The sequence below is a fragment of the Labrus mixtus genome, chromosome 9, assembly GCF_963584025.1.
Source record: "Labrus mixtus chromosome 9, fLabMix1.1, whole genome shotgun sequence".
NCBI lineage: Eukaryota > Metazoa > Chordata > Actinopteri > Labriformes > Labridae > Labrus > Labrus mixtus.
In genome coordinates, this window is record NC_083620.1 from 28,739,166 (window position 1) to 28,764,412 (window position 25,247).

At 44.0% G+C, this 25,247-nt stretch overlaps 65 non-coding genes across 65 annotated transcripts; all 65 read right to left on the reverse strand.

Annotated features, from left to right (window-relative positions):
* Positions 1 to 18: 18 nt before the first annotated feature.
* Positions 19 to 135, reverse strand: LOC132981098 (U5 spliceosomal RNA). The gene has a single exon (XR_009674330.1). It is a non-coding gene; the product is annotated as a U5 spliceosomal RNA (small nuclear RNA).
* Positions 136 to 409: 274 nt separating this feature from the next.
* Positions 410 to 525, reverse strand: LOC132981267 (U5 spliceosomal RNA). The gene has a single exon (XR_009674492.1). It is a non-coding gene; the product is annotated as a U5 spliceosomal RNA (small nuclear RNA).
* A 272-nt stretch (positions 526 to 797) lies between these two features.
* On the reverse strand, positions 798 to 915 carry LOC132981090 (U5 spliceosomal RNA). The gene has a single exon (XR_009674322.1). It is a non-coding gene; the product is annotated as a U5 spliceosomal RNA (small nuclear RNA).
* A 273-nt stretch (positions 916 to 1,188) lies between these two features.
* LOC132980997 (U5 spliceosomal RNA) lies at positions 1,189 to 1,305 on the reverse strand. Its single transcript, XR_009674233.1, has one exon. It is a non-coding gene; the product is annotated as a U5 spliceosomal RNA (small nuclear RNA).
* Positions 1,306 to 1,578: 273 nt separating this feature from the next.
* On the reverse strand, positions 1,579 to 1,695 carry LOC132981086 (U5 spliceosomal RNA). The gene has a single exon (XR_009674318.1). It is a non-coding gene; the product is annotated as a U5 spliceosomal RNA (small nuclear RNA).
* Positions 1,696 to 1,972: 277 nt separating this feature from the next.
* LOC132981266 (U5 spliceosomal RNA) lies at positions 1,973 to 2,085 on the reverse strand. The gene has a single exon (XR_009674491.1). It is a non-coding gene; the product is annotated as a U5 spliceosomal RNA (small nuclear RNA).
* Positions 2,086 to 2,358: 273 nt separating this feature from the next.
* Positions 2,359 to 2,475, reverse strand: LOC132980998 (U5 spliceosomal RNA). Its single transcript, XR_009674234.1, has one exon. It is a non-coding gene; the product is annotated as a U5 spliceosomal RNA (small nuclear RNA).
* A 274-nt stretch (positions 2,476 to 2,749) lies between these two features.
* LOC132981268 (U5 spliceosomal RNA) lies at positions 2,750 to 2,865 on the reverse strand. The gene has a single exon (XR_009674493.1). It is a non-coding gene; the product is annotated as a U5 spliceosomal RNA (small nuclear RNA).
* Positions 2,866 to 3,138: 273 nt separating this feature from the next.
* Positions 3,139 to 3,255, reverse strand: LOC132981136 (U5 spliceosomal RNA). The gene has a single exon (XR_009674365.1). It is a non-coding gene; the product is annotated as a U5 spliceosomal RNA (small nuclear RNA).
* Positions 3,256 to 3,528: 273 nt separating this feature from the next.
* On the reverse strand, positions 3,529 to 3,645 carry LOC132981318 (U5 spliceosomal RNA). Its single transcript, XR_009674542.1, has one exon. It is a non-coding gene; the product is annotated as a U5 spliceosomal RNA (small nuclear RNA).
* Positions 3,646 to 3,918: 273 nt separating this feature from the next.
* LOC132981246 (U5 spliceosomal RNA) lies at positions 3,919 to 4,035 on the reverse strand. Its single transcript, XR_009674472.1, has one exon. It is a non-coding gene; the product is annotated as a U5 spliceosomal RNA (small nuclear RNA).
* Positions 4,036 to 4,308: 273 nt separating this feature from the next.
* LOC132981121 (U5 spliceosomal RNA) lies at positions 4,309 to 4,425 on the reverse strand. The gene has a single exon (XR_009674351.1). It is a non-coding gene; the product is annotated as a U5 spliceosomal RNA (small nuclear RNA).
* Positions 4,426 to 4,698: 273 nt separating this feature from the next.
* LOC132981251 (U5 spliceosomal RNA) lies at positions 4,699 to 4,815 on the reverse strand. The gene has a single exon (XR_009674476.1). It is a non-coding gene; the product is annotated as a U5 spliceosomal RNA (small nuclear RNA).
* Positions 4,816 to 5,084: 269 nt separating this feature from the next.
* Positions 5,085 to 5,201, reverse strand: LOC132981278 (U5 spliceosomal RNA). The gene has a single exon (XR_009674503.1). It is a non-coding gene; the product is annotated as a U5 spliceosomal RNA (small nuclear RNA).
* Positions 5,202 to 5,474: 273 nt separating this feature from the next.
* Positions 5,475 to 5,591, reverse strand: LOC132981000 (U5 spliceosomal RNA). The gene has a single exon (XR_009674236.1). It is a non-coding gene; the product is annotated as a U5 spliceosomal RNA (small nuclear RNA).
* A 273-nt stretch (positions 5,592 to 5,864) lies between these two features.
* On the reverse strand, positions 5,865 to 5,981 carry LOC132981124 (U5 spliceosomal RNA). The gene has a single exon (XR_009674354.1). It is a non-coding gene; the product is annotated as a U5 spliceosomal RNA (small nuclear RNA).
* Positions 5,982 to 6,254: 273 nt separating this feature from the next.
* Positions 6,255 to 6,371, reverse strand: LOC132981142 (U5 spliceosomal RNA). Its single transcript, XR_009674371.1, has one exon. It is a non-coding gene; the product is annotated as a U5 spliceosomal RNA (small nuclear RNA).
* A 269-nt stretch (positions 6,372 to 6,640) lies between these two features.
* LOC132981265 (U5 spliceosomal RNA) lies at positions 6,641 to 6,757 on the reverse strand. The gene has a single exon (XR_009674490.1). It is a non-coding gene; the product is annotated as a U5 spliceosomal RNA (small nuclear RNA).
* Positions 6,758 to 7,030: 273 nt separating this feature from the next.
* Positions 7,031 to 7,147, reverse strand: LOC132981001 (U5 spliceosomal RNA). Its single transcript, XR_009674237.1, has one exon. It is a non-coding gene; the product is annotated as a U5 spliceosomal RNA (small nuclear RNA).
* Positions 7,148 to 7,420: 273 nt separating this feature from the next.
* LOC132981125 (U5 spliceosomal RNA) lies at positions 7,421 to 7,537 on the reverse strand. Its single transcript, XR_009674355.1, has one exon. It is a non-coding gene; the product is annotated as a U5 spliceosomal RNA (small nuclear RNA).
* Positions 7,538 to 7,810: 273 nt separating this feature from the next.
* LOC132981143 (U5 spliceosomal RNA) lies at positions 7,811 to 7,927 on the reverse strand. The gene has a single exon (XR_009674372.1). It is a non-coding gene; the product is annotated as a U5 spliceosomal RNA (small nuclear RNA).
* A 273-nt stretch (positions 7,928 to 8,200) lies between these two features.
* On the reverse strand, positions 8,201 to 8,313 carry LOC132981286 (U5 spliceosomal RNA). The gene has a single exon (XR_009674510.1). It is a non-coding gene; the product is annotated as a U5 spliceosomal RNA (small nuclear RNA).
* Positions 8,314 to 8,586: 273 nt separating this feature from the next.
* Positions 8,587 to 8,703, reverse strand: LOC132981002 (U5 spliceosomal RNA). The gene has a single exon (XR_009674238.1). It is a non-coding gene; the product is annotated as a U5 spliceosomal RNA (small nuclear RNA).
* A 273-nt stretch (positions 8,704 to 8,976) lies between these two features.
* On the reverse strand, positions 8,977 to 9,093 carry LOC132981126 (U5 spliceosomal RNA). The gene has a single exon (XR_009674356.1). It is a non-coding gene; the product is annotated as a U5 spliceosomal RNA (small nuclear RNA).
* Positions 9,094 to 9,366: 273 nt separating this feature from the next.
* On the reverse strand, positions 9,367 to 9,483 carry LOC132981247 (U5 spliceosomal RNA). Its single transcript, XR_009674473.1, has one exon. It is a non-coding gene; the product is annotated as a U5 spliceosomal RNA (small nuclear RNA).
* A 273-nt stretch (positions 9,484 to 9,756) lies between these two features.
* On the reverse strand, positions 9,757 to 9,873 carry LOC132981106 (U5 spliceosomal RNA). Its single transcript, XR_009674337.1, has one exon. It is a non-coding gene; the product is annotated as a U5 spliceosomal RNA (small nuclear RNA).
* A 273-nt stretch (positions 9,874 to 10,146) lies between these two features.
* Positions 10,147 to 10,263, reverse strand: LOC132981003 (U5 spliceosomal RNA). The gene has a single exon (XR_009674239.1). It is a non-coding gene; the product is annotated as a U5 spliceosomal RNA (small nuclear RNA).
* A 273-nt stretch (positions 10,264 to 10,536) lies between these two features.
* Positions 10,537 to 10,653, reverse strand: LOC132981087 (U5 spliceosomal RNA). The gene has a single exon (XR_009674319.1). It is a non-coding gene; the product is annotated as a U5 spliceosomal RNA (small nuclear RNA).
* A 273-nt stretch (positions 10,654 to 10,926) lies between these two features.
* Positions 10,927 to 11,043, reverse strand: LOC132981279 (U5 spliceosomal RNA). Its single transcript, XR_009674504.1, has one exon. It is a non-coding gene; the product is annotated as a U5 spliceosomal RNA (small nuclear RNA).
* Positions 11,044 to 11,317: 274 nt separating this feature from the next.
* LOC132981270 (U5 spliceosomal RNA) lies at positions 11,318 to 11,433 on the reverse strand. Its single transcript, XR_009674495.1, has one exon. It is a non-coding gene; the product is annotated as a U5 spliceosomal RNA (small nuclear RNA).
* Positions 11,434 to 11,706: 273 nt separating this feature from the next.
* LOC132981004 (U5 spliceosomal RNA) lies at positions 11,707 to 11,823 on the reverse strand. The gene has a single exon (XR_009674240.1). It is a non-coding gene; the product is annotated as a U5 spliceosomal RNA (small nuclear RNA).
* A 273-nt stretch (positions 11,824 to 12,096) lies between these two features.
* On the reverse strand, positions 12,097 to 12,213 carry LOC132981088 (U5 spliceosomal RNA). The gene has a single exon (XR_009674320.1). It is a non-coding gene; the product is annotated as a U5 spliceosomal RNA (small nuclear RNA).
* A 273-nt stretch (positions 12,214 to 12,486) lies between these two features.
* LOC132981282 (U5 spliceosomal RNA) lies at positions 12,487 to 12,603 on the reverse strand. Its single transcript, XR_009674506.1, has one exon. It is a non-coding gene; the product is annotated as a U5 spliceosomal RNA (small nuclear RNA).
* Positions 12,604 to 12,876: 273 nt separating this feature from the next.
* LOC132981005 (U5 spliceosomal RNA) lies at positions 12,877 to 12,993 on the reverse strand. The gene has a single exon (XR_009674241.1). It is a non-coding gene; the product is annotated as a U5 spliceosomal RNA (small nuclear RNA).
* Positions 12,994 to 13,266: 273 nt separating this feature from the next.
* Positions 13,267 to 13,383, reverse strand: LOC132981128 (U5 spliceosomal RNA). The gene has a single exon (XR_009674358.1). It is a non-coding gene; the product is annotated as a U5 spliceosomal RNA (small nuclear RNA).
* Positions 13,384 to 13,657: 274 nt separating this feature from the next.
* On the reverse strand, positions 13,658 to 13,773 carry LOC132981271 (U5 spliceosomal RNA). The gene has a single exon (XR_009674496.1). It is a non-coding gene; the product is annotated as a U5 spliceosomal RNA (small nuclear RNA).
* Positions 13,774 to 14,046: 273 nt separating this feature from the next.
* LOC132981006 (U5 spliceosomal RNA) lies at positions 14,047 to 14,163 on the reverse strand. The gene has a single exon (XR_009674242.1). It is a non-coding gene; the product is annotated as a U5 spliceosomal RNA (small nuclear RNA).
* A 273-nt stretch (positions 14,164 to 14,436) lies between these two features.
* LOC132981283 (U5 spliceosomal RNA) lies at positions 14,437 to 14,553 on the reverse strand. The gene has a single exon (XR_009674507.1). It is a non-coding gene; the product is annotated as a U5 spliceosomal RNA (small nuclear RNA).
* Positions 14,554 to 14,826: 273 nt separating this feature from the next.
* LOC132981007 (U5 spliceosomal RNA) lies at positions 14,827 to 14,943 on the reverse strand. Its single transcript, XR_009674243.1, has one exon. It is a non-coding gene; the product is annotated as a U5 spliceosomal RNA (small nuclear RNA).
* Positions 14,944 to 15,216: 273 nt separating this feature from the next.
* LOC132981129 (U5 spliceosomal RNA) lies at positions 15,217 to 15,333 on the reverse strand. Its single transcript, XR_009674359.1, has one exon. It is a non-coding gene; the product is annotated as a U5 spliceosomal RNA (small nuclear RNA).
* A 274-nt stretch (positions 15,334 to 15,607) lies between these two features.
* Positions 15,608 to 15,723, reverse strand: LOC132981272 (U5 spliceosomal RNA). Its single transcript, XR_009674497.1, has one exon. It is a non-coding gene; the product is annotated as a U5 spliceosomal RNA (small nuclear RNA).
* A 273-nt stretch (positions 15,724 to 15,996) lies between these two features.
* On the reverse strand, positions 15,997 to 16,113 carry LOC132981255 (U5 spliceosomal RNA). The gene has a single exon (XR_009674481.1). It is a non-coding gene; the product is annotated as a U5 spliceosomal RNA (small nuclear RNA).
* A 273-nt stretch (positions 16,114 to 16,386) lies between these two features.
* Positions 16,387 to 16,503, reverse strand: LOC132981008 (U5 spliceosomal RNA). Its single transcript, XR_009674244.1, has one exon. It is a non-coding gene; the product is annotated as a U5 spliceosomal RNA (small nuclear RNA).
* A 273-nt stretch (positions 16,504 to 16,776) lies between these two features.
* Positions 16,777 to 16,893, reverse strand: LOC132981009 (U5 spliceosomal RNA). Its single transcript, XR_009674245.1, has one exon. It is a non-coding gene; the product is annotated as a U5 spliceosomal RNA (small nuclear RNA).
* A 273-nt stretch (positions 16,894 to 17,166) lies between these two features.
* On the reverse strand, positions 17,167 to 17,283 carry LOC132981130 (U5 spliceosomal RNA). Its single transcript, XR_009674360.1, has one exon. It is a non-coding gene; the product is annotated as a U5 spliceosomal RNA (small nuclear RNA).
* A 274-nt stretch (positions 17,284 to 17,557) lies between these two features.
* On the reverse strand, positions 17,558 to 17,673 carry LOC132981273 (U5 spliceosomal RNA). Its single transcript, XR_009674498.1, has one exon. It is a non-coding gene; the product is annotated as a U5 spliceosomal RNA (small nuclear RNA).
* Positions 17,674 to 17,946: 273 nt separating this feature from the next.
* Positions 17,947 to 18,063, reverse strand: LOC132981314 (U5 spliceosomal RNA). Its single transcript, XR_009674539.1, has one exon. It is a non-coding gene; the product is annotated as a U5 spliceosomal RNA (small nuclear RNA).
* Positions 18,064 to 18,336: 273 nt separating this feature from the next.
* LOC132981208 (U5 spliceosomal RNA) lies at positions 18,337 to 18,453 on the reverse strand. Its single transcript, XR_009674436.1, has one exon. It is a non-coding gene; the product is annotated as a U5 spliceosomal RNA (small nuclear RNA).
* A 273-nt stretch (positions 18,454 to 18,726) lies between these two features.
* Positions 18,727 to 18,843, reverse strand: LOC132981137 (U5 spliceosomal RNA). Its single transcript, XR_009674366.1, has one exon. It is a non-coding gene; the product is annotated as a U5 spliceosomal RNA (small nuclear RNA).
* A 273-nt stretch (positions 18,844 to 19,116) lies between these two features.
* On the reverse strand, positions 19,117 to 19,233 carry LOC132981288 (U5 spliceosomal RNA). The gene has a single exon (XR_009674512.1). It is a non-coding gene; the product is annotated as a U5 spliceosomal RNA (small nuclear RNA).
* A 273-nt stretch (positions 19,234 to 19,506) lies between these two features.
* LOC132981249 (U5 spliceosomal RNA) lies at positions 19,507 to 19,623 on the reverse strand. Its single transcript, XR_009674474.1, has one exon. It is a non-coding gene; the product is annotated as a U5 spliceosomal RNA (small nuclear RNA).
* A 273-nt stretch (positions 19,624 to 19,896) lies between these two features.
* LOC132981107 (U5 spliceosomal RNA) lies at positions 19,897 to 20,013 on the reverse strand. Its single transcript, XR_009674338.1, has one exon. It is a non-coding gene; the product is annotated as a U5 spliceosomal RNA (small nuclear RNA).
* A 273-nt stretch (positions 20,014 to 20,286) lies between these two features.
* Positions 20,287 to 20,403, reverse strand: LOC132981011 (U5 spliceosomal RNA). The gene has a single exon (XR_009674247.1). It is a non-coding gene; the product is annotated as a U5 spliceosomal RNA (small nuclear RNA).
* Positions 20,404 to 20,676: 273 nt separating this feature from the next.
* Positions 20,677 to 20,793, reverse strand: LOC132981089 (U5 spliceosomal RNA). The gene has a single exon (XR_009674321.1). It is a non-coding gene; the product is annotated as a U5 spliceosomal RNA (small nuclear RNA).
* Positions 20,794 to 21,066: 273 nt separating this feature from the next.
* LOC132981217 (U5 spliceosomal RNA) lies at positions 21,067 to 21,183 on the reverse strand. The gene has a single exon (XR_009674444.1). It is a non-coding gene; the product is annotated as a U5 spliceosomal RNA (small nuclear RNA).
* A 273-nt stretch (positions 21,184 to 21,456) lies between these two features.
* On the reverse strand, positions 21,457 to 21,573 carry LOC132981277 (U5 spliceosomal RNA). The gene has a single exon (XR_009674502.1). It is a non-coding gene; the product is annotated as a U5 spliceosomal RNA (small nuclear RNA).
* Positions 21,574 to 21,846: 273 nt separating this feature from the next.
* LOC132981012 (U5 spliceosomal RNA) lies at positions 21,847 to 21,963 on the reverse strand. The gene has a single exon (XR_009674248.1). It is a non-coding gene; the product is annotated as a U5 spliceosomal RNA (small nuclear RNA).
* Positions 21,964 to 22,236: 273 nt separating this feature from the next.
* Positions 22,237 to 22,353, reverse strand: LOC132981132 (U5 spliceosomal RNA). The gene has a single exon (XR_009674361.1). It is a non-coding gene; the product is annotated as a U5 spliceosomal RNA (small nuclear RNA).
* A 274-nt stretch (positions 22,354 to 22,627) lies between these two features.
* On the reverse strand, positions 22,628 to 22,743 carry LOC132981274 (U5 spliceosomal RNA). The gene has a single exon (XR_009674499.1). It is a non-coding gene; the product is annotated as a U5 spliceosomal RNA (small nuclear RNA).
* Positions 22,744 to 23,016: 273 nt separating this feature from the next.
* On the reverse strand, positions 23,017 to 23,133 carry LOC132981213 (U5 spliceosomal RNA). Its single transcript, XR_009674441.1, has one exon. It is a non-coding gene; the product is annotated as a U5 spliceosomal RNA (small nuclear RNA).
* Positions 23,134 to 23,406: 273 nt separating this feature from the next.
* Positions 23,407 to 23,523, reverse strand: LOC132981290 (U5 spliceosomal RNA). The gene has a single exon (XR_009674514.1). It is a non-coding gene; the product is annotated as a U5 spliceosomal RNA (small nuclear RNA).
* A 273-nt stretch (positions 23,524 to 23,796) lies between these two features.
* On the reverse strand, positions 23,797 to 23,913 carry LOC132981013 (U5 spliceosomal RNA). The gene has a single exon (XR_009674249.1). It is a non-coding gene; the product is annotated as a U5 spliceosomal RNA (small nuclear RNA).
* A 273-nt stretch (positions 23,914 to 24,186) lies between these two features.
* LOC132981296 (U5 spliceosomal RNA) lies at positions 24,187 to 24,303 on the reverse strand. Its single transcript, XR_009674521.1, has one exon. It is a non-coding gene; the product is annotated as a U5 spliceosomal RNA (small nuclear RNA).
* A 273-nt stretch (positions 24,304 to 24,576) lies between these two features.
* LOC132981186 (U5 spliceosomal RNA) lies at positions 24,577 to 24,693 on the reverse strand. The gene has a single exon (XR_009674414.1). It is a non-coding gene; the product is annotated as a U5 spliceosomal RNA (small nuclear RNA).
* A 273-nt stretch (positions 24,694 to 24,966) lies between these two features.
* On the reverse strand, positions 24,967 to 25,083 carry LOC132981337 (U5 spliceosomal RNA). The gene has a single exon (XR_009674561.1). It is a non-coding gene; the product is annotated as a U5 spliceosomal RNA (small nuclear RNA).
* Between the last annotated feature and the right edge of the window lie 164 nt (positions 25,084 to 25,247).

Consider the following 25,247-nt stretch of genomic DNA (forward strand, 5'->3'; position numbering starts at 1 on the left):
CTTTCCACATAATAGAGAGGCTCAGCTACAAGGCTAAGCCTGCCAAAAATAAGCTGAACTCAATAGTGTTCCTCTCCACGGAAGTCTTTAGTAAAAGGCGAAAGACTTGTACGATATGAAGAGAAACCCGAGTATGTCAGGATCATCGTCAAGGGCAGCATAACACACGTCGCCCTGGCTACTACACTCACGGTAAGCCTGACTTGGCCTGTTGCATACTAGGCCATGTGCATCCCTGTCACAGTCTTTATCCAATGGAATTGCTCTCACCTTGTTGTACACTCTTTCTAATTGGTCAACACAGCAACTGCATAATTGTAAAACTAGCCACTAATCACTCTAAAATGTGACTCTAGATGACAAGCCAAATTGCATTGGATAGATTCTTTGCTTTCCACATAATAGAGAGACTCAGCTACAAGGCTAAGCCTGCCAAAAATAAGTTGAACTCAAAAGTGTTCTTCTCCACGGAAGTCTTTAGTAAAAGGCGAAAGACTTGTACGATATGAAGAGAAACCCGAGTATGTCAAGATCATCGTCAAGGGCAGGATAACACACGTCGCCCTGGCCACTACACTCACGGGAAGCCTGACTTGGCCTGTTGCATACTAGGCCTTGTGCATCCCTGTCACAGTCTTTATCCAATGGAATTGCTCTCACCTTGTTGTACACTCTTTCTAATTGGTCATCACAGCAGCTGCATAATTGTAAAACTAGCCACTAATCACTCTAAAATGTGACTCACGACCTCTGGGGTAATTGCATTGGATAGGTTCTTTGCTTTCCACATAATAGAGAGGCTCAGCGACAAGGCTAAGCCTGCCAAAAATAAGTTGAACTCAATAGTGTTCCTCTCCACGGAAGTCTTTAGTAAAAGGCGAAAGACTTGTACGATATGAAGAGAAACCCGAGTATGTCAAGATCATCGTCAAGGGCAGGATAACACACGTCGCCCTGGCCACTACACTCACGGGAAGCCTGACTTGGCCTGTTGCATACTAGGCCTTGTGCATCCCTGTCACAGTCTTTATCCAATGGAATTGCTCTCACCTTGTTGTACACTCTTTCTAATTGGTCATCACAGCAACTGCATAATTGTGAAACTAGCCACTAATGACTCTAAAATGTCTCTATAGATCTCAAGCCAAATTGCATTGGATAAGTTATTTGCTTTCCACATAATAGAGAGGCTCAGCTACAAGGCTAAGCCTGCCAAAAATAAGTTGAACTCAATAGTGTTCCTCTCCACGGAAGTCTTTAGTAAAAGGCGAAAGACTTGTACGATATGAAGAGAAACCCGAGTATGTCAGGATCATCGTCAAGGGCAGCATAACACACGTCGCCCTGGCTACTACACTCACGGTAAGCCTGACTTGGCCTGTTGCATACTAGGCCATGTGCATCCCTGTCACAGTCTTTATCCAATGGAACTGCTCTCACCTTGTTGTACACTCTTTCTAATTGGTCATCACAGCAGCTACATAATTGTAAAACTAGCCACTAATCACTCTAAAATGTGACTCTAGATCGCAAGCCAAATTGTATTGGATAGGTTCTTTGCTTTCCACATAATAGAGAGGCTCAGCTACAAGGCTAAGCCTGCCAAAAATAAGTTGAACTCAGTAGTGTTCCTCTCCACGGAAGTCTTTAGTAAAAGGCGAAAGACTTGTACGATATGAAGAGAAACCCGAGTATGTCAGGATTATCGTCAAGGGCAGGATAACACACGTCGCCCTGGCTACTACACTCACGGGAAGCCTGACTTGGCCTGTTGCATACTAGGCCATGTGCATCCCTGTCACAGTCTTTATCCAATGGAATTGCTCTCACCTTGTTGTACACTCTTTCTAATTGGTCATCACAGCAACTGCATAATTGTGAAACTAGCCACTAATGACTCTAAAATGTCTCTATAGACCTCAAGCCAAATTGCATTGGATAAGTTATTTGCTTTCCACATAATAGAGAGGCTCAGCTACAAGGCTTAGCCTGCCAAAAATAAGCTGAACTCAATAGTGTTCCTCTCCACGGAAGTATTTAGTAAAAGGCGAAAGACTTGTACGATATGAAGAGAAACCCGAGTATGTCAGGATCATCGTCAAGGGCAGCATAAAACACGTCGCCCTGGCTACTACACTCACGGTAAGCCTGACTTGGCCTGTTGCATACTAGGCCATGTGCATCCCTGTCACAGTCTTTATCCAATAGAATTGCTCTCACCTTGTTGTACACTCTTTCTAATTGGTCATCACAGCAGCTGCATAATTGTAAAACTAGCCACAAATCACTCTAAAATTTGGCTCACGACCTCTGGGGTAATTGCATTGGATAGGTTCTTTGCTTTCCACATAATAGAGAGGCTCAGCTACAAGGCTAAGCCTGCCAAAAATAAGTTGAACTCAATAGTGTTCCTCTCCACGGAAGTCTTTAGTAAAAGGCGAAAGACTTGTACGATATGAAGAGAAACCCGAGTATGTCAAGATCATCGTCAAGGGCAGGATAACACACGTCGCCCTGGCCACTACACTCACGGTAAGCCTGACTTGACTTGTCGCATACTAGGCCATGTGCATCCCTGTCACAGTCTTTATCCAATGGAACTGCTCTCACCTTGTTGTACACTCTTTCTAATTGGTCATCACAGCAGCTGCATAATTGTAAAACTAGCCACTAATCACTCTAAAATGTGACTCTAGATGACAAGCCAAATTGCATTGGATAGATTCTTTGCTTTCCACATAATAGAGAGACTCAGCTACAAGGCTAAGCCTGCCAAAAATAAGTTGAACTCAAAAGTGTTCTTCTCCACGGAAGTCTTTAGTAAAAGGCGAAAGACTTGTACGATATGAAGAGAAACCCGAGTATGCCAAGATCATCGTCAAGGGCAGGATAACACACGTCGCCCTGGCCACTACACTCACGGGAAGCCTGACTTGGCCTGTTGCATACTAGGCCATGTGCATCCCTGTCACAGTCTTTATCCAATGGAATTGCTCTCACCTTGTTGTACACTCTTTCTAATTGGTCATCACAGCAACTGCATAATTGTGAAACTAGCCACTAATGACTCTAAAATATCTCTATAGATCTCAAGCCAAATTGCATTGGATAAGTTATTTGCTTTCCACATAATAGAGAGGCTCAGCTACAAGGCTAAGCCTGCCAAAAATAAGCTGAACTCAATAGTGTTCCTCTCCACGGAAGTCTTTAGTAAAAGGCGAAAGACTTGTACGAAATGAAGAGAAACCCGAGTATGTCAGGATCATCGTCAAGGGCAGCCTAACACACGTCGCCCTGGCTACTACACTCACGGTAAGCCTGACTTGGCCTGTTGCATACTAGGCCATGTGCATCCCTGTCACAGTCTTTATCCAATGGAACTGCTCTCACCTTGTTGTACACTCTTTCTAATTGGTCATCACAGCAGCTACATAATTGTAAAACTAGCCACTAATCACTCTAAAATGTGACTCTAGATCGCAAGCCAAATTGTATTGGATAGGTTCTTTACTTTCCACATAATAGAGAGGCTCAGCTACAAGGCTAAGCCTGCCAAAAATAAGTTGAACTCAGTAGTGTTCCTCTCCACGGAAGCCTTTAGTAAAATGCGAAAGACTTGTACGATATGAAGATAAACCCGAGTATGTCAGGATTATCGTCAAGGGCAGGATAACACACGTCGCCCTGGCTACTACACTCACGGTAAGCCTGACTTGGCCTGTTGCATACTAGGCCATGTGCATCCCTGTCACAGTCTTTATCCAATGGAATTGCTCTCACCTTGTTGTACACTCTTTCTAATTGGTCATCACAGCAGCTGCATAATTGTAAAACTAGCCACAATTCACTCTAAAATTTGGCTCACGACCTCTGGGGTAATTGCATTGGATAGGTTCTTTGCTTTCCACATAATAGAGAGGCTCAGCTACAAGGCTAAGCCTGCCAAAAATAAGTTGAACTCAATAGCGTTCCTCTCCACGGAAGTCTTTAGTAAAAGGCGAAAGACTTGTATGATATGAAGAGAAACCTGAGTAAGTCAGGATCGTCGTCAAGGGCAGGATAACACACGTCGCCCTGGCTACTACACTCACGGGAAGCCTGACTTGGCCTGTTGCATACTAGGCCATGTGCATCCCTGTCACAGTCTTTATCCAATGGAATTGCTCTCACCTTGTTGTACACTCTTTCTAATTGGTCATCACAGCAGCTGCATAATTGTAAAACTAGCCACAAATCACTCTAAAATTTGGCTCACGACCTCTGGGGTAATTGCATTGGATAGGTTCTTTGCTTTCCACATAATAGAGAGGCTCAGCTACAAGGCTAAGCCTGCCAAAAATAAGTTGAACTCAATAGCGTTCCTCTCCACGGAAGTCTTTAGTAAAAGGCAAAAGACTTGTACGATATGAAGAGAAACCTGAGTAAGTCAGGATCGTCGTCAAGGGCAGGATAACACACGTCGCCCTGGCTACTACACTCACGGGAAGCCTGACTTGGCCTGTTGCATACTAGGCCATGTGCATCCCTGTCACAGTCTTTATCCAATGGAATTGCTCTCACCTTGTTGTACACTCTTTCTAATTGGTCATCACAGCAGCTGCATAATTGTAAAACTAGCCACAAATCACTCTAAAATTTGGCTCACGACCTCTGGGGTAATTGCATTGGATAGGTTCTTTGCTTTCCACATAATAGAGAGGCTCAGCTACAAGGCTAAGCCTGCCAAAAATAAGTTGAACTCAATAGTGTTCCTCTCCACGGATGTCTTTAGTAAAAGGCGAAAGACTTGTACGATATGAAGAGAAACCCGAGTCAGGATCATCGTCAAGGGCAGCATAACACACGTCGCCCTGGCTACTACACTCACGGTAAGCCTGACTTGGCCTGTTGCATACTAGGCCATGTGCATCCCTGTCACAGTCTTTATCCAATGGAATTGCTCTCACCTTGTTGTACACTCTTTCTAATTGGTCATCACAGCAACTGCATAATTGTGAAACTAGCCACTAATGACTCTAAAATGTCTCTATAGACCTCAAGCCAAATTGCATTGGATAAGTTATTTGCTTTCCACATAATAGAGAGGCTCAGCTACAAGGCTAAGCCTGCCAAAAATAAGCTGAACTCAATAGTGTTCCTCTCCACGGAAGTATTTAGTAAAAGGCGAAAGACTTGTACGATATGAAGAGAAACCCGAGTATGTCAGGATCATCGTCAAGGGCAGCATAACACACGTCGCCCTGGCTACTACACTCACGGTAAGCCTGACTTGGCCTGTTGCATACTAGGCCATGTGCATCCCTGTCACAGTCTTTATCCAATAGAATTGCTCTCACCTTGTTGTACACTCTTTCTAATTGGTCATCACAGCAGCTGCATAATTGTAAAACTAGCCACAAATCACTCTAAAATTTGGCTCACGACCTCTGGGGTAATTGCACTGGATAGGTTCTTTGCTTTCCACATAATAGAGAGGCTCAGCTACAAGGCTAAGCCTGCCAAAAATAAGTTGAACTCAATAGTGTTCCTCTCCACGGAAGTCTTTAGTAAAAGGCGAAAGACTTGTACGATATGAAGAGAAACCCGAGTATGTCAAGATCATCGTCAAGGGCAGGATAACACACGTCGCCCTGGCCACTACACTCACGGGAAGCCTGACTTGGCCTGTTGCATACTAGGCCTTGTGCATCCCTGTCACAGTCTTTATCCAATGGAATTGCTCTCACCTTGTTGTACACTCTTTCTAATTGGTCATCACAGCAACTGCATAATTGTAAAACTAGCCACTAATCACTCTAAAATGTGACTCTAGATCGCAAGCCAAATTGCATTGGATAGGTTCTTTGCTTTCCACATAATAGAGAGGCTCAGCTACAAGGCTAAGCCTACCAAAAATAAGTTGAACTCAATAGTGTTCCTCTCCACGGAAGTCTTTAGTAAAAGGCGAAAGACTTGTACGATATGAAGAGCAACCAGAGTATGTCAGGTTCGTCGTCAAGGGCAGGATAACACACGTCGCCCTGGCCACTACACTCACGGTAAGCCTGACTTGACTTGTCGCATACTAGGCCATGTGCATCCCTGTCACAGTCTTTATCCAATGGAACTGCTCTCACCTTGTTGTACACTCTTTCTAATTGGTCATCACAGCAACTGCATAATTGTGAAACTAGCCACTAATGACTCTAAAATGTCTCTATAGACCTCAAGCCAAATTGCATTGGATAAGTTCTTTGCTTTCCACATAATAGAGAGGCTCAGCTACAAGGCTAAGCCTGCCAAAAATAAGTTGAACTCAATAGCGTTCCTCTCCACGGAAGTCTTTAGTAAAAGGCGAAAGACTTGTACGATATGAAGAGAAACCCGAGTCAGGATCATCGTCAAGGGCAGCATAACACACGTCGCCCTGGCTACTACACTCACGGTAAGCCTGACTTGGCCTGTTGCATACTAGGCCATGTGCATCCCTGTCACAGTCTTTATCCAATGGAATTGCTCTCACCTTGTTGTACACTCTTTCTAATTGGTCATCACAGCAACTGCATAATTGTGAAACTAGCCACTAATGACTCTAAAATGTCTCTATAGACCTCAAGCCAAATTGCATTGGATAAGTTATTTGCTTTCCACATAATAGAGAGGCTCAGCTACAAGGCTAAGCCTGCCAAAAATAAGCTGAACTCATTAGTGTTCCTCTCCACGGAAGTATTTAGTAAAAGGCGAAAGACTTGTACGATATGAAGAGAAACCCGAGTATGTCAGGATCATCGTCAAGGGCAGCATAACACACGTCGCCCTGGCTACTACACTCACGGTAAGCCTGACTTGGCCTGTTGCATACTAGGCCATGTGCATCCCTGTCACAGTCTTTATCCAATAGAATTGCTCTCACCTTGTTGTACACTCTTTCTAATTGGTCATCACAGCAGCTGCATAATTGTAAAACTAGCCACAAATCACTCTAAAATTTGGCTCACGACCTCTGGGGTAATTGCACTGGATAGGTTCTTTGCTTTCCACATAATAGAGAGGCTCAGCTACAAGGCTAAGCCTGCCAAAAATAAGTTGAACTCAATAGTGTTCCTCTCCACGGAAGTCTTTAGTAAAAGGCGAAAGACTTGTACGATATGAAGAGAAACCCGAGTATGTCAAGATCATCGTCAAGGGCAGGATAACACACGTCGCCCTGGCCACTACACTCACGGGAAGCCTGACTTGGCCTGTTGCATACTAGGCCTTGTGCATCCCTGTCACAGTCTTTATCCAATGGAATTGCTCTCACCTTGTTGTACACTCTTTCTAATTGGTCATCACAGCAACTGCATAATTGTAAAACTAGCCACTAATCACTCTAAAATGTGACTCTAGATCGCAAGCCAAATTGCATTGGATAGGTTCTTTGCTTTCCACATAATAGAGAGGCTCAGCTACAAGGCTAAGCCTACCAAAAATAAGTTGAACTCAATAGTGTTCCTCTCCACGGAAGTCTTTAGTAAAAGGCGAAAGACTTGTACGATATGAAGAGCAACCAGAGTATGTCAGGTTCGTCGTCAAGGGCAGGATAACACACGTCGCCCTGGCCACTACACTCACGGTAAGCCTGACTTGACTTGTCGCATACTAGGCCATGTGCATCCCTGTCACAGTCTTTATCCAATGGAACTGCTCTCACCTTGTTGTACACTCTTTCTAATTGGTCATCACAGCAACTGCATAATTGTGAAACTAGCCACTAATGACTCTAAAATGTCTCTATAGACCTCAAGCCAAATTGCATTGGATAAGTTCTTTGCTTTCCACATAATAGAGAGGCTCAGCTACAAGGCTAAGCCTGCCAAAAATAAGTTGAACTCAATAGCGTTCCTCTCCACGGAAGTCTTTAGTAAAAGGCGAAAGACTTGTACGATATGAAGAGAAACCCGAGTCAGGATCATCGTCAAGGGCAGCATAACACACGTCGCCCTGGCTACTACACTCACGGTAAGCCTGACTTGGCCTGTTGCATACTAGGCCATGTGCATCCCTGTCACAGTCTTTATCCAATGGAATTGCTCTCACCTTGTTGTACACTCTTTCTAATTGGTCATCACAGCAACTGCATAATTGTGAAACTAGCCACTAATGACTCTAAAATGTCTCTATAGACCTCAAGCCAAATTGCATTGGATAAGTTATTTGCTTTCCACATAATAGAGAGGCTCTGCTACAAGGCTAAGCCTGCCAAAAATAAGCTGAACTCATTAGTGTTCCTCTCCACGGAAGTATTTAGTAAAAGGCGAAAGACTTGTACGATATGAAGAGAAACCCGAGTATGTCAGGATCATCGTCAAGGGCAGCATAACACACGTCGCCCTGGCTACTACACTCACGGTAAGCCTGACTTGGCCTGTTGCATACTAGGCCATGTGCATCCCTGTCACAGTCTTTATCCAATAGAATTGCTCTCACCTTGTTGTACACTCTTTCTAATTGGTCATCACAGCAGCTGCATAATTGTAAAACTAGCCACAAATCACTCTAAAATTTGGCTCACGACCTCTGGGGTAATTGCACTGGATAGGTTCTTTGCTTTCCACATAATAGAGAGGCTCAGCTACAAGGCTAAGCCTGCCAAAAATAAGTTGAACTCAATAGTGTTCCTCTCCACGGAAGTCTTTAGTAAAAGGCGAAAGACTTGTACGATATGAAGAGAAACCCGAGTATGTCAAGATCATCGTCAAGGGCAGGATAACACACGTCGCCCTGGCCACTACACTCACGGGAAGCCTGACTTGGCCTGTTGCATACTAGGCCTTGTGCATCCCTGTCACAGTCTTTATCCAATGGAATTGCTCTCACCTTGTTGTACACTCTTTCTAATTGGTCATCACAGCAACTGCATAATTGTAAAACTAGCCACTAATCACTCTAAAATGTGACTCTAGATCGCAAGCCAAATTGCATTGGATAGGATCTTTGCTTTCCACATAATAGAGAGGCTCAGCTACAAGGCTAAGCCTACCAAAAATAAGTTGAACTCAATAGTGTTCCTCTCCACGGAAGTCTTTAGTAAAAGGCGAAAGACTTGTACGATATGAAGAGCAACCAGAGTATGTCAGGTTCGTCGTCAAGGGCAGGATAACACACGTCGCCCTGGCCACTACACTCACGGTAAGCCTGACTTGACTTGTCGCATACTAGGCCATGTGCATCCCTGTCACAGTCTTTATCCAATGGAACTGCTCTCACCTTGTTGTACACTCTTTCTAATTGGTCATCACAGCAACTGCATAATTGTGAAACTAGCCACTAATGACTCTAAAATGTCTCTATAGACCTCAAGCCAAATTGCATTGGATAAGTTCTTTGCTTTCCACATAATAGAGAGGCTCAGCTACAAGGCTAAGCCTGCCAAAAATAAGTTGAACTCAATAGCGTTCCTCTCCACGGAAGTCTTTAGTAAAAGGCGAAAGACTTGTATGATATGAAGAGAAACCTGAGTAAGTCAGGACCGTCGTCAAGGGCAGGATAACACACGTCGCCCTGGCTACTACACTCACGGGAAGCCTGACTTGGCCTGTTGCATACTAGGCCATGTGCATCCCTGTCACAGTCTTTATCCAATGGAATTGCTCTCACCTTGTTGTACACTCTTTCTAATTGGTCATCACAGCAGCTGCATAATTGTAAAACTAGCCACAAATCACTCTAAAATTTGGCTCACGACCTCTGGGGTAATTGCATTGGATAGGTTCTTTGCTTTCCACATAATAGAGAGGCTCAGCTACAAGGCTAAGCCTGCCAAAAATAAGTTGAACTCAATAGCGTTCCTCTCCACGGAAGTCTTTAGTAAAAGGCGAAAGACTTGTACGATATGAAGAGAAACCTGAGTAAGTCAGGATCGTCGTCAAGGGCAGGATAACACACGTCGCCCTGGCTACTACACTCACGGGAAGCCTGACTTGGCCTGTTGCATACTAGGCCATGTGCATCCCTGTCACAGTCTTTATCCAATGGAATTGCTCTCACCTTGTTGTACACTCTTTCTAATTGGTCATCACAGCAGCTGCATAATTGTAAAACTAGCCACAAATCACTCTAAAATTTGGCTCACGACCTCTGGGGTAATTGCATTGGATAGGTTCTTTGCTTTCCACATAATAGAGAGGCTCAGCTACAAGGCTAAGCCTGCCAAAAATAAGTTGAACTCAATAGTGTTCCTCTCCACGGAAGTCTTTAGTAAAAGGCGAAAGACTTGTACGATATGAAGAGAAACCCGAGTATGTCAGGATCATCGTCAAGGGCAGCATAACACACGTCGCCCTGGCTACTACACTCACGGTAAGCCTGACTTGGCCTGTTGCATACTAGGCCATGTGCATCCCTGTCACAGTCTTTATCCAATGGAACTGCTCTCACCTTGTTGTACACTCTTTCTAATTGGTCATCACAGCAGCTACATAATTGTAAAACTAGCCACTAATCACTCTAAAATGTGACTCTAGATCGCAAGCCAAATTGTATTGGATAGGTTCTTTGCTTTCCACATAATAGAGAGGCTCAGCTACAAGGCTAAGCCTGCCAAAAATAAGTTGAACTCAGTAGTGTTCCTCTCCACGGAAGTCTTTAGTAAAAGGCGAAAGACTTGTACGATATGAAGAGAAACCCGAGTATGTCAGGATTATCGTCAAGGGCAGGATAACACACGTCGCCCTGGCTACTACACTCACGGGAAGCCTGACTTGGCCTGTTGCATACTAGGCCATGTGCATCCCTGTCACAATCTTTATCCAATGGAATTGCTCTCACCTTGTTGTACACTCTTTCTAATTGGTCATCACAGCAGCTGCATAATTGTAAAACTAGCCACTAATCACTCTAAAATGTGACTCTAGATCGCAAGCCAAATTGCATTGGATAGGTTCTTTGCTTTCCACATAATAGAGAGGCTCAGCTACAAGGCTAAGCCTGCCAAAAATAAGCTGAACTCAATAGTGTTCCTCTCCACGGAAGTATTTAGTAAAAGGCGAAAGACTTGTACGATATGAAGAGAAACCCGAGTATGTCAGGATCATCGTCAAGGGCAGCATAACACACGTCGCCCTGGCTACTACACTCACGGGAAGCCTGACTTGGCCTGTTGCATACTAGGCCATGTGCATCCCTGTCACAGTCTTTATCCAATGGAATTGCTCTCACCTTGTTGTACACTCTTTCTAATTGGTCATCACAGCAGCTGCATAATTGTAAAACTAGCCACTAATCACTCTAAAATTTGACTCTAGATGACAAGCCAAATTGCATTGGATAGATTCTTTGCTTTCCACATAATAGAGAGACTCAGCTACAAGGCTAAGCCTGCCAAAAATAAGTTGAACTCAAAAGTGTTCTTCTCCACGGAAGTCTTTAGTAAAAGGCGAAAGACTTGTACGATATGAAGAGAAACCCGAGTATGTCAAGATCATCGTCAAGGGCAGGATAACACACGTCGCCCTGGCCACTACACTCACGGGAAGCCTGACTTGGCCTGTTGCATACTAGGCCATGTGCATCCCTGTCACAGTCTTTATCCAATGGAATTGCTCTCACCTTGTTGTACACTCTTTCTAATTGGTCATCACAGCAGCTGCATAATTGTAAAACTAGCCACAAATCACTCTAAAATTTGGCTCACGACCTCTGGGGTAATTGCATTGGATAGGTTCTTTGCTTTCCACATAATAGAGAGGCTCAGCTACAAGGCTAAGCCTGCCAAAAATAAGTTGAACTCAATAGTGTTCCTCTCCACGGAAGTCTTTAGTAAAAGGCGAAAGACTTGTACGATATGAAGAGAAACCCGAGTATGTCAGGATCATCGTCAAGGGCAGCATAACACACGTCGCCCTGGCTACTACACTCACGGTAAGCCTGACTTGGCCTGTTGCATACTAGGCCATGTGCATCCCTGTCACAGTCTTTATCCAATGGAACTGCTCTCACCTTGTTGTACACTCTTTCTAATTGGTCATCACAGCAGCTACATAATTGTAAAACTAGCCACTAATCACTCTAAAATGTGACTCTAGATCGCAAGCCAAATTGTATTGGATAGGTTCTTTGCTTTCCACATAATAGAGAGGCTCAGCTACAAGGCTAAGCCTGCCAAAAATAAGTTGAACTCAGTAGTGTTCCTCTCCACGGAAGTCTTTAGTAAAAGGCGAAAGACTTGTACGATATGAAGAGAAACCCGAGTATGTCAGGATTATCGTCAAGGGCAGGATAACACACGTCGCCCTGGCTACTACACTCACGGGAAGCCTGACTTGGCCTGTTGCATACTAGGCCATGTGCATCCCTGTCACAATCTTTATCCAATGGAATTGCTCTCACCTTGTTGTACACTCTTTCTAATTGGTCATCACAGCAGCTGCATAATTGTAAAACTAGCCACTAATCACTCTAAAATGTGACTCTAGATCGCAAGCCAAATTGCATTGGATAGGTTCTTTGCTTTCCACATAATAGAGAGGCTCAGCTACAAGGCTAAGCCTGCCAAAAATAAGCTGAACTCAATAGTGTTCCTCTCCACGGAAGTATTTAGTAAAAGGCGAAAGACTTGTACGATATGAAGAGAAACCCGAGTATGTCAGGATCATCGTCAAGGGCAGCATAACACACGTCGCCCTGGCTACTACACTCACGGTAAGCCTGACTTGGCCTGTTGCATACTAGGCCATGTGCATCCCTGTCACAGTCTTTATCCAATAGAATTGCTCTCACCTTGTTGTACACTCTTTCTAATTGGTCATCACAGCAGCTGCATAATTGTAAAACTAGCCACAAATCACTCTAAAATTTGGCTCACGACCTCTGGGGTAATTGCATTGGATAGGTTCTTTGCTTTCCACATAATAGAGAGGCTCAGCTACAAGGCTAAGCCTGCCAAAAATAAGTTGAACTCAATAGTGTTCCTCTCCACGGAAGTCTTTAGTAAAAGGCGAAAGACTTGTACGATATGAAGAGAAACCCGAGTATGTCAAGATCATCGTCAAGGGCAGGATAACACACGTCGCCCTGGCCACTACACTCACGGGAAGCCTGACTTGGCCTGTTGCATACTAGGCCTTGTGCATCCCTGTCACAGTCTTTATCCAATGGAATTGCTCTCACCTTGTTGTACACTCTTTCTAATTGGTCATCACAGCAACTGCATAATTGTAAAACTAGCCACTAATCACTCTAAAATGTGACTCTAGATCGCAAGCCAAATTGCATTGGATAGGTTCTTTGCTTTCCACATAATAGAGAGGCTCAGCTACAAGGCTAAGCCTACCAAAAATAAGTTGAACTCAATAGTGTTCCTCTCCACGGAAGTCTTTAGTAAAAGGCGAAAGACTTGTACGATATGAAGAGCAACCAGAGTATGTCAGGTTCGTCGTCAAGGGCAGGATAACACACGTCGCCCTGGCCACTACACTCACGGTAAGCCTGACTTGACTTGTCGCATACTAGGCCATGTGCATCCCTGTCACAGTCTTTATCCAATGGAACTGCTCTCACCTTGTTGTACACTCTTTCTAATTGGTCATCACAGCAGCTGCATAATTGTAAAACTAGCCACTAATCACTCTAAAATTTGACTCTAGATGACAAGCCAAATTGCATTGGATAGATTCTTTGCTTTCCACATAATAGAGAGACTCAGCTACAAGGCTAAGCCTGCCAAAAATAAGTTGAACTCAAAAGTGTTCTTCTCCACGGAAGTCTTTAGTAAAAGGCGAAAGACTTGTACGATATGAAGAGAAACCCGAGTATGTCAAGATCATCGTCAAGGGCAGGATAACACACGTCGCCCTGGCCACTACACTCACGGGAAGCCTGACTTGGCCTGTTGCATACTAGGCCATGTGCATCCCTGTCACAGTCTTTATCCAATGGAATTGCTCTCACCTTGTTGTACACTCTTTCTAATTGGTCATCACAGCAACTGCATAATTGTGAAACTAGCCACTAATCACTCTAAAATTTGACTCTAGATGACAAGCCAAATTGCATTGGATAGGTTCTTTGCTTTCCACATAATAGAGAGGCTCAGCTACAAGGCTAAGCCTGCCAAAAATAAGTTGAACTCAATAGTGTTCCTCTCCACGGAAGTCTTTAGTAAAAGGCGAAAGACTTGTACGATATGAAGAGAAACCCGAGTATGTCAAGATCATCGTCAAGGGCAGGATAACACACGTCGCCCTGGCCACTACACTCACGGGAAGCCTGACTTGGCCTGTTGCATACTAGGCCATGTGCATCCCTGTCACAGTCTTTATCCAATGGAATTGCTCTCACCTTGTTGTACACTCTTTCTAATTGGTCATCACAGCAACTGCATAATTGTGAAACTAGCCACTAATGACTCTAAAATGTCTCTATAGACCTCAAGCCAAATTGCATTGGATAAGTTATTTGCTTTCCACATAATAGAGAGGCTCAGCTACAAGGCTAAGCCTGCCAAAAATAAGCTGAACTCAATAGTGTTCCTCTCCACGGAAGTATTTAGTAAAAGGCGAAAGACTTGTACGATATGAAGAGAAACCCGAGTATGTCAGGATCATCGTCAAGGGCAGCATAACACACGTCGCCCTGGCTACTACACTCACGGTAAGCCTGACTTGGCCTGTTGCATACTAGGCCATGTGCATCCCTGTCACAGTCTTTATCCAATAGAATTGCTCTCACCTTGTTGTACACTCTTTCTAATTGGTCATCACAGCAGCTGCATAATTGTAAAACTAGCCACAAATCACTCTAAAATTTGGCTCACGACCTCTGGGGTAATTGCATTGGATAGGTTCTTTGCTTTCCACATAATAGAGAGGCTCAGCTACAAGGCTAAGCCTGCCAAAAATAAGTTGAACTCAATAGTGTTCCTCTCCACGGAAGTCTTTAGTAAAAGGCGAAAGACTTGTACGATATGAAGAGAAACCCGAGTATGTCAAGATCATCGTCAAGGGCAGGATAACACACGTCGCCCTGGCCACTACACTCACGGGAAGCCTGACTTGGCCTGTTGCATACTAGGCCTTGTGCATCCCTGTCACAGTCTTTATCCAATGGAATTGCTCTCACCTTGTTGTACACTCTTTCTAATTGGTCATCACAGCAACTGCATAATTGTAAAACTAGCCACTAATCACTCTAAAATGTGACTCTAGATCGCAAGCCAAATTGCATTGGATAGGTTCTTTGCTTTCCACATAATAGAGAGGCTCAGCTACAAGGCTAAGCCTACCAAAAATAAGTTGAACTCAATAGTGTTCCTCTCCACGGAAGTCTTTAGTAAAAGGCGAAAGACTTGTACGATATGAAGAGCAACCAGAGTATGTCAGGTTCGTCGTCAAGGGCAGGATAACACACGTCGCCCTGGCCACTACACTCACGGTAAGCCTGACTTGACTTGTCGCATACTAGGCCATGTGCATCCCTGTCACAGTCTTTATCCAATGGAACTGCTCTCACCTTGTTGTACACTCTTTCTAATTGGTCATCACAGCAGCTGCATAATTGTAAAACTAGCCACTAATCACTCTAAAATTTGACTCTAGATGACAAGCCAAATTGCATTGGATAGATTCTTTGCTTTCCACATAATAGAGAGACTCAGCTACAAGGCTAAGCCTGCCAAAAATAAGTTGAACTCAAAAGTGTTCTTCTCCACGGAAGTCTTTAGTAAAAGGCGAAAGACTTGTACGATATGAAGAGAAACCCGAGTATGTCAAGATCATCGTCAAGGGCAGGATAACACACGTCGCCCTGGCCACTACACTCACGGGAAGCCTGACTTGGCCTGTTGCATACTAGGCCATGTGCATCCCTGTCACAGTCTTTATCCAATGGAATTGCTCTCACCTTGTTGTACACTCTTTCTAATTGGTCATCACAGCAACTGCATAATTGTGAAACTAGCCACTAATGACTCTAAAATTTGGCTCACGACCTCTGGGGTAATTGCATTGGATAGGTTCTTTGCTTTCCACATAATAGAGAGGCTCAGCTACAAGGCTAAGCCTGCCAAAAATAAGTTGAACTCAATAGTGTTCTTCTCCACGGAAGTCTTTAGTAAAAGGCGAAAGACTTGTACGATATGAAGAGAAACCCGAGTATGTCAAGATCATCGTCAAGGGCAGGATAACACACGTCGCCCTGGCCACTACACTCACGGGAAGCCTGACTTGGCCTGTTGCATACTAGGCCATGTGCATCCCTGTCACAGTCTTTATCCAATGGAATTGCTCTCACCTTGTTGTACACTCTTTCTAATTGGTCATCACAGCAACTGCATAATTGTGAAACTAGCCACTAATGACTCTAAAATTTGGCTCACGACCTCTGGGGTAATTGCATTGGATAGGTTCTTTGCTTTCCACATAATAGAGAGGCTCAGCTACAAGGCTAAGCCTGCCAAAAATAAGTTGAACTCAATAGTGTTCCTCTCCACGGAAGTCTTTAGTAAAAGGCGAAAGACTTGTACGATATGAAGAGAAACCCGAGTATGTCAAGATCATCGTCAAGGGCAGGATAACACACGTCGCCCTGGCCACTACACTCACGGGAAGCCTGACTTGGCCTGTTGCATACTAGGCCATGTGCATCCCTGTCACAGTCTTTATCCAATGGAATTGCTCTCACCTTGTTGTACACTCTTTCTAATTGGTCATCACAGCAACTGCATAATTGTGAAACTAGCCACTAATGACTCTAAAATGTCTCTATAGACCTCAAGCCAAATTGCATTGGATAAGTTATTTGCTTTCCACATAATAGAGAGGCTCAGCTACAAGGCTAAGCCTGCCAAAAATAAGTTGAACTCAATAGTGTTCCTCTCCACGGAAGTCTTTAGTAAAAGGCGAAAGACTTGTACGATATGAAGAGAAACCCGAGTATGTCAAGATCATCGTCAAGGGCAGGATAACACACGTCGCCCTGGCCACTACACTCACGGGAAGCCTGACTTGGCCTGTTGCATACTAGGCCTTGTGCATCCCTGTCACAGTCTTTATCCAATGGAATTGCTCTCACCTTGTTGTACACTCTTTCTAATTGGTCATCACAGCAACTGCATAATTGTAAAACTAGCCACTAATCACTCTAAAATGTGACTCTAGATCGCAAGCCAAATTGCATTGGATAGGTTCTTTGCTTTCCACATAATAGAGAGGCTCAGCTACAAGGCTAAGCCTACCAAAAATAAGTTGAACTCAATAGTGTTCCTCTCCACGGAAGTCTTTAGTAAAAGGCGAAAGACTTGTACGATATGAAGAGCAACCAGAGTATGTCAGGTTCGTCGTCAAGGGCAGGATAACACACGTCGCCCTGGCCACTACACTCACGGTAAGCCTGACTTGACTTGTCGCATACTAGGCCATGTGCATCCCTGTCACAGTCTTTATCCAATGGAACTGCTCTCACCTTGTTGTACACTCTTTCTAATTGGTCATCACAGCAGCTGCATAATTGTAAAACTAGCCACTAATCACTCTAAAATTTGACTCTAGATGACAAGCCAAATTGCATTGGATAGATTCTTTGCTTTCCACATAATAGAGAGACTCAGCTACAAGGCTAAGCCTGCCAAAAATAAGTTGAACTCAAAAGTGTTCTTCTCCACGGAAGTCTTTAGTAAAAGGCGAAAGACTTGTACGATATGAAGAGAAACCCGAGTATGTCAAGATCATCGTCAAGGGCAGGATAACACACGTCGCCCTGGCCACTACACTCACGGGAAGCCTGACTTGGCCTGTTGCATACTAGGCCATGTGCATCCCTGTCACAGTCTTTATCCAATGGAATTGCTCTCACCTTGTTGTACACTCTTTCTAATTGGTCATCACAGCAACTGCATAATTGTGAAACTAGCCACTAATCACTCTAAAATGTGACTCTAGATCGCAAGCCAAATTGTATTGGATAGGTTCTTTACTTTCCACATAATAGAGAGGCTCAGCTACAAGGCTAAGCCTGCCAAAAATAAGTTGAACTCAGTAGTGTTCCTCTCCACGGAAGTCTTTAGTAAAAGGCGAAAGACTTGTATGATATGAAGATAAACCCGAGTATGTCAGGATTATCGTCAAGGGCAGGATAACACACGTCGCCCTGGCTACTACACTCACGGGAAGCCTGACTTGGCCTGTTGCATACTAGGCCATGTGCATCCCTGTCACAGTCTTTATCCAATGGAATTGCTCTCACCTTGTTGTACACTCTTTCTAATTGGTCATCACAGCAGCTGCATAATTGTAAAACTAGCCACAAATCACTCTAAAATTTGGCTCACGACCTCTGGGGTAATTGCATTGGATAGGTTCTTTGCTTTCCACATAATAGAGAGGCTCAGCTACAAGGCTAAGCCTGCCAAAAATAAGTTGAACTCAATAGCGTTCCTCTCCACGGAAGTCTTTAGTAAAAGGCGAAAAACTTGTACGATATGAAGAGAAACCTGAGTAAGTCAGGATCGTCGTCAAGGGCAGGATAACACACGTCGCCCTGGCTACTACACTCACGGGAAGCCTGACTTGGCCTGTTGCATACTAGGCCATGTGCATCCCTGTCACAGTCTTTATCCAATGGAATTGCTCTCACCTTGTTGTACACTCTTTCTAATTGGTCATCACAGCAACTGCATAATTGTGAAACTAGCCACTAATGACTCTAAAATATCTCTATAGATCTCAAGCCAAATTGCATTGGATAAGTTATTTGCTTTCCACATAATAGAGAGGCTCAGCTACAAGGCTAAGCCTGCCAAAAATAAGCTGAACTCAATAGTGTTCCTCTCCACGGAAGTCTTTAGTAAAAGGCGAAAGACTTGTACGAAATGAAGAGAAACCCGAGTATGTCAGGATCATCGTCAAGGGCAGCCTAACACACGTCGCCCTGGCTACTACACTCACGGTAAGCCTGACTTGGCCTGTTGCATACTAGGCCATGTGCATCCCTGTCACAGTCTTTATCCAATGGAACTGCTCTCACCTTGTTGTACACTCTTTCTAATTGGTCATCACAGCAGCTACATAATTGTAAAACTAGCCACTAATCACTCTAAAATGTGACTCTAGATCGCAAGCCAAATTGTATTGGATAGGTTCTTTACTTTCCACATAATAGAGAGGCTCAGCTACAAGGCTAAGCCTGCCAAAAATAAGTTGAACTCAGTAGTGTTCCTCTCCACGGAAGTCTTTAGTAAAAGGCGAAAGACTTGTACGATATGAAGATAAACCCGAGTATGTCAGGATTATCGTCAAGGGCAGGATAACACACGTCGCCCTGGCTACTACACTCACGGTAAGCCTGACTTGGCCTGTTGCATACTAGGCCATGTGCATCCCTGTCACAGTCTTTATCCAATGGAATTGCTCTCACCTTGTTGTACACTCTTTCTAATTGGTCATCACAGCAGCTGCATAATTGTAAAACTAGCCACAAATCACTCTAAAATTTGGCTCACGACCTCTGGGGTAATTGCATTGGATAGGTTCTTTGCTTTCCACATAATAGAGAGGCTCAGCTACAAGGCTAAGCCTGCCAAAAATAAGTTGAACTCAATAGCGTTCCTCTCCACGGAAGTCTTTAGTAAAAGGCGAAAGACTTGTATGATATGAAGAGAAACCTGAGTAAGTCAGGATCGTCGTCAAGGGCAGGATAACACACGTCGCCCTGGCTACTACACTCACGGGAAGCCTGACTTGGCCTGTTGCATACTAGGCCATGTGCATCCCTGTCACAGTCTTTATCCAATGGAATTGCTCTCACCTTGTTGTACACTCTTTCTAATTGGTCATCACAGCAGCTGCATAATTGTAAAACTAGCCACAAATCACTCTAAAATTTGGCTCACGACCTCTGGGGTAATTGCATTGGATAGGTTCTTTGCTTTCCACATAATAGAGAGGCTCAGCTACAAGGCTAAGCCTGCCAAAAATAAGTTGAACTCAATAGCGTTCCTCTCCACGGAAGTCTTTAGTAAAAGGCGAAAGACTTGTACGATATGAAGAGAAACCTGAGTAAGTCAGGATCGTCGTCAAGGGCAGGATAACACACGTCGCCCTGGCTACTACACTCACGGGAAGCCTGACTTGGCCTGTTGCATACTAGGCCATGTGCATCCCTGTCACAGTCTTTATCCAATGGAATTGCTCTCACCTTGTTGTACACTCTTTCTAATTGGTCATCACAGCAGCTGCATAATTGTAAAACTAGCCACAAATCACTCTAAAATTTGGCTCACGACCTCTGGGGTAATTGCATTGGATAGGTTCTTTGCTTTCCACATAATAGAGAGGCTCAGCTACAAGGCTAAGCCTGCCAAAAATAAGTTGAACTCAATAGTGTTCCTCTCCACGGAAGTCTTTAGTAAAAGGCGAAAGACTTGTACGATATGAAGAGAAACCCGAGTATGTCAGGATCATCGTCAAGGGCAGCATAACACACGTCGCCCTGGCTACTACACTCACGGTAAGCCTGACTTGGCCTGTTGCATACTAGGCCATGTGCATCCCTGTCACAGTCTTTATCCAATGGAACTGCTCTCACCTTGTTGTACACTCTTTCTAATTGGTCATCACAGCAGCTACATAATTGTAAAACTAGCCACTAATCACTCTAAAATGTGACTCTAGATCGCAAGCCAAATTGTATTGGATAGGTTCTTTGCTTTCCACATAATAGAGAGGCTCAGCTACAAGGCTAAGCCTGCCAAAAATAAGTTGAACTCAGTAGTGTTCCTCTCCACGGAAGTCTTTAGTAAAAGGCGAAAGACTTGTACGATATGAAGAGAAACCCGAGTATGTCAGGATTATCGTCAAGGGCAGGATAACACACGTCGCCCTGGCTACTACACTCACGGGAAGCCTGACTTGGCCTGTTGCATACTAGGCCATGTGCATCCCTGTCACAATCTTTATCCAATGGAATTGCTCTCACCTTGTTGTACACTCTTTCTAATTGGTCATCACAGCAGCTGCATAATTGTAAAACTAGCCACTAATCACTCTAAAATGTGACTCTAGATCGCAAGCCAAATTGCATTGGATAGGTTCTTTGCTTTCCACATAATAGAGAGGCTCAGCTACAAGGCTAAGCCTGCCAAAAATAAGTTGAACTCAATAGTGTTCCTCTCCACGGATGTCTTTAGTAAAAGGCGAAAGACTTGTACGATATGAAGAGAAACCCGAGTATGTCAAGATCATCGTCAAGGGCAGGATAACACACGTCGCCCTGGCCACTACACTCACGGGAAGCCTGACTTGGCCTGTTGCATACTAGGCCATGTGCATCCCTGTCACAGTCTTTATCCAATGGAATTGCTCTCACCTTGTTGTACACTCTTTCTAATTGGTCATCACAGCAACTGCATAATTGTGAAACTAGCCACTAATGACTCTAACATGTCTCTATAGACCTCAAGCCAAATTGCATTGGATAAGTTATTTGCTTTCCACATAATAGAGAGGCTCAGCTATAAGGCTAAGCCTGCCAAAAATAAGCTGAACTCAATAGTGTTCCTCTCCACGGAAGTATTTAGTAAAAGGCGAAAGACTTGTACGATATGAAGAGAAACCCGAGTATGTCAGGATCATCGTCAAGGGCAGCATAACACACGTAGCCCTGGCTACTACACTCACGGTAAGCCTGACTTGGCCTGTTGCATACTAGGCCATGTGCATCCCTGTCACAGTCTTTATCCAATAGAATTGCTCTCACCTTGTTGTACACTCTTTCTAATTGGTCATCACAGCAGCTGCATAATTGTAAAACTAGCCACAAATCACTCTAAAATTTGGCTCACGACCTCTGGGGTAATTGCACTGGATAGGTTCTTTGCTTTCCACATAATAGAGAGGCTCAGCTACAAGGCTAAGCCTGCCAAAAATAAGTTGAACTCAATAGTGTTCCTCTCCACGGAAGTCTTTAGTAAAAGGCGAAAGACTTGTACGATATGAAGAGAAACCCGAGTATGTCAAGATCATCGTCAAGGGCAGGATAACACACGTCGCCCTGGCTACTACACTCACGGGAAGCCTGACTTGGCCTGTTGCATACTAGGCCTTGTGCATCCCTGTCACAGTCTTTATCCAATGGAATTGCTCTCACCTTGTTGTACACTCTTTCTAATTGGTCATCACAGCAACTGCATAATTGTAAAACTAGCCACTAATCACTCTAAAATGTGACTCTAGATCGCAAGCCAAATTGCATTGGATAGGTTCTTCGCTTTCCACATAATAGAGAGGCTCAGCTACAAGGCTAAGCCTACCAAAAATAAGTTGAACTCAATAGTGTTCCTCTCCACGGAAGTCTTTAGTAAAAGGCGAAAGACTTGTACGATATGAAGAGCAACCAGAGTATGTCAGGTTCGTCGTCAAGGGCAGGATAACACACGTCGCCCTGGCCACTACACTCACGGTAAGCCTGACTTGACTTGTCGCATACTAGGCCATGTGCATCCCTGTCACAGTCTTTATCCAATGGAACTGCTCTCACCTTGTTGTACACTCTTTCTAATTGGTCATCACAGCAGCTGCATAATTGTAAAACTAGCCACTAATCACTCTAAAATGTGACTCTAGATGACAAGCCAAATTGCATTGGATAGATTCTTTGCTTTCCACATAATAGAGAGACTCAGCTACAAGGCTAAGCCTGCCAAAAATAAGTTGAACTCAAAAGTGTTCTTCTCCACGGAAGTCTTTAGTAAAAGGCGAAAGACTTGTACGATATGAAGAGAAACCCGAGTATGTCAAGATCATCGTCAAGGGCAGGATAACACACATCGCCCTGGCCACTACACTCACGGGAAGCCTGACTTGGCCTGTTGCATACTAGGCCATGTGCATCCCTGTCACAGTCTTTATCCAATGGAATTGCTCTCACCTTGTTGTACACTCTTTCTAATTGGTCATCACAGCAACTGCATAATTGTGAAACTAGCCACTAATGACTCTAAAATATCTCTATAGATCTCAAGCCAAATTGCATTGGATAAGTTATTTGCTTTCCACATAATAGAGAGGCTCAGCTACAAGGCTAAGCCTGCCAAAAATAAGCTGAACTCAATAGTGTTCCTCTCCACGGAAGTCTTTAGTAAAAGGCGAAAGACTTGTACAATATGAAGAGAAACCCGAGTATGTCAGGATCATCGTCAAGGGCAGCATAACACACGTCGCCCTGGCTACTACACTCACGGTAAGCCTGACTTGGCCTGTTGCATACTAGGCCATGTGCATCCCTGTCACAGTCTTTATCCAATGGAACTGCTCTCACCTTGTTGTACACTCTTTCTAATTGGTCATCACAGCAGCTACATAATTGTAAAACTAGCCACTAATCACTCTAAAATGTGACTCTAGATCGCAAGCCAAATTGTATTGGATAGGTTCTTTACTTTCCACATAATAGAGAGGCTCAGCTACAAGGCTAAGCCTGCCAAAAATAAGTTGAACTCAGTAGTGTTCCTCTCCACGGAAGTGTTTAGTAAAAGGCGAAAGACTTGTACGATATGAAGAGAAACCTGAGTAAATCAGGATCGTCCTCAAGGGCAGGATAACACACGTCGCCCTGGCTACTACACTCACGGGAAGCCTGACTTGGCCTGTTGCATACTAGGCCATGTGCATCCCTGTCACAGTCTTTATCCAATGGAACTGCTCTCACCTTGTTGTACACTCTTTCTAATTGGTCATCACAGCAGCTGCATAATTGTAAAACTAGCCACAAATCACTCTAAAATTTGGCTCACGACCTCTGGGGTAATTGCATTGGATAGGTTCTTTGCTTTCCACATAATAGAGAGGCTCAGCTACAAGGCTAAGCCTGCCAAAAATAAGTTGAACTCAATAGTGTTCCTCTCCACGGAAGTCTTTAGTAAAAGGCGAAAGACTTGTACGATATGAAGAGAAACCCGAGTATGTCAGGATTATCGTCAAGGGCAGGATAACACACGTCGCCCTGGCTACTACACTCACGGGAAGCCTGACTTGGCCTGTTACATACTAGGCCATGTGCATCCCTGTCACAGTCTTTATCCAATGGAATTGCTCTCACCTTGTTGTACACTCTTTCTAATTGGTCATCACAGCAACTGCATAATTGTAAAACCAACCACTAATCACTCTAAAATTTGGCTCACAACCTCTGGGGTAATTGCATTGGATAGGTTATTTGCTTTCTACATAATAGAGAGGCTCAGCTACAAGGCTAAGCCTGCCAAAAATAAGATGAACTCAATAGTGTTCCTCTCCACTGAAGTCTTTAGTAAAAGGCGAAAGACTTGTACGATATGAAGCGAAACCTGAGTATGTCAGGATCATCGTCAAGGGCAGGATAACACACGTCGCCCTGGCTACTACACTCACGGGAAGCCTGACTTGGCCTGTTACATACTAGGCCATGTGCATCCCTGTCACAGTCTTTATCCAATGGAATTGCTCTCACCTTGTTGTACACTCTTTCTAATTGGTCATCACAGCAACTGCATAATTGTAAAACTAGCCACTAATCACTCTAAAATGTGACTCTAGATCGCAAGCCAAATTGCATTGGATAGGTTCTTTGCTTTCCACATAATAGAGAGGCTCAGCTACAAGGCTAAGCCTGCCAAAAATAAGTTGAACTCAATATTGTTCCTCTCCACGGAAGTCTTTAGTAAAAGGCGAAAGACTTGTACGATATGAAGAGAAACCTGAGTATGTCAGGATCATCGTCAAGGGCAGGATAACACACGTCGCCCTGGCCACTACACTCACGGGAAGCCTGACTTGGCCTGTTGCATACTAGGCCATGTGCATCCCTGTCACAGTCTTTATCCAATGGAATTGCTCTCACCTTGTTGTACACTCTTTCTAATTGGTCATCACAGCAACTGCATAATTGTAAAACTAGCCACTAATCACTCTAAAATGTGACTTTGGATCGCAAGCCAAATTGCATTGGATAGGTTCTTTGCTTTCCACATAATAGAGAGGCTCAGCTACAAGGCTAAGCCTGCCAAAAATAAGTTGAACTCAATAGTGTTCCTCTCCACGGAAGTCTTTAGTAAAAGGCAAAAGACTTGTACGATATGAAGAGAAACCTGAGTATGTCAGCATCATCGTCAAGGGCAGGATAACACACGTCGCCCTGGCTACTACACTCACGGGAAGCCTGACTTGGCCTGTTGCATACTAGGCCATGTGCATCCCTGTCACAGTCTTTATCCAATGGAATTGCTCTCACCTTGTTGTACACTCTTTTTAATTGGTCAT